Source organism: Propithecus coquereli, unplaced genomic scaffold (genome assembly GCF_000956105.1).
Source record: "Propithecus coquereli isolate 6110/MARCELLA unplaced genomic scaffold, Pcoq_1.0 Scaffold44, whole genome shotgun sequence".
Lineage (NCBI taxonomy): Eukaryota > Metazoa > Chordata > Mammalia > Primates > Indriidae > Propithecus > Propithecus coquereli.
The window spans coordinates 10,025,006-10,026,410 of NW_012150174.1; the positions used below are offsets into that span (position 1 = coordinate 10,025,006).

The window sequence follows — 1,405 nt, forward strand, 5'->3', positions numbered from 1 at the left end:
GCTTGAGGCCAGGAGTTCAAGGTTATAGTGAACTATGATTGTGCCATAACACTCCAGCCTGGGTGATAGAGTGAGACCCTATCTCTAAAAAATTGAAGAAAAGAAAAAGTAAAAATGTAGATTTTCCACTGAGAGTATTGTCCCGTCTAAGCAGCATGGGGCAGCTTAAGGTAAAAAGATAATGGAGTCAAGGACTGCCAGAATGGCCGTATATACAGAGGAATATCCTAGAAAGGAGAGAATCAGAGTAGGGAGCCCTCAAATCTGCTATAAACTCTCTTCAAATTCTTAAGACCCTTGAACCACAAATGTGTGCAGTTTCCAATAAGGTTCCAATAAGTCTAGCAGAAAGCAGCAGCTGCAAGGCTGAAAAGTGAAGAAAAGATTTCAGCACCACTCACCATAGAAGAGAAAGAATTCGGAGTTTCAATCTTACCAACTTAGAGGGGGTTGGTAAACATCTGAGACTTTATACCAAAATCTTAAAGACCATGCTTTAGGCATAAAGATTATGTCCCAGGACCAAAGATTCACCCTAAGACCTAACAGCAAAACTGAAACAGATCTGCCTTAACAAAGTATAAATCTCAGCCTCCACAGGTAATTTAATTACTTGATAGAAAAAAAAAATCAGTACTTTTCAGAGAAAGATAACAAAATTCAGAATCACTATAATGTGTCATCCACAAGACCTGAATACAATTAAAAAATTACAAGACATGAGAAGAGGAAAATGTGACCCAGAGTCAAGAGAAAATCAACTCAATAGAAAAACACTTAGAGATTAACAAAATGTTGAAATTAGCAGACAATGATGTTAAAGTAGCTATTATAAATATGTTCAAGGGGTTAAAGGAAGAGATGGTAATCATGAATGAACACAAAGGGAAGACAAATGAAAACTACAAAAAAAAGGAAATTCTACAACTGAAAATGACAATATCTAAAATTAAAAATTATCTGAATGGGCAACACAGAAGATGATGATGGCAAAAGAAAGGGTCCATTAACTCAAAGACAGATCAGTATCAGTTTTCCATCTGAAGAACGGTGAAAAAAAGATTTTACAACACTCAAACAGATTTCCAGCAACTTGTGAGACAACACCAAGTTAATACACATATAATTAGAGTTCCAGAAGAAGAAGAGACAAAAAAATTTAAAGAAAAAACTTTTTTCATTTTTTTGAGACAAGAGTCTCACTCTGTTGCCCTGGCTAGAGTGCAGTGGCGTCTTCCTAGCTCACTGCAACCTCAAACTCCTGGGCTCAAGTGATCTTCCTGCCTTGGCCTCCAGGGTAGCTGTGACTATAGGCATGTATCACCACACAGGGCTAAATTTTCTATTTTTTGTAGAGGCAGGGTCTCACTCTTGCTCAGGCTGGTCTGAAACTCCTGAGCTCAAG

General features: G+C 37.7%; 1 protein-coding gene across 1 annotated transcript in view; it reads right to left on the reverse strand.

Moving 5' to 3' along the window:
* ZNF143 (zinc finger protein 143) overlaps positions 1-1,405 on the reverse strand; it is a 62,992-nt gene that overhangs the window by 3,093 nt on the left and 58,494 nt on the right. The window lies entirely within an intron of this gene.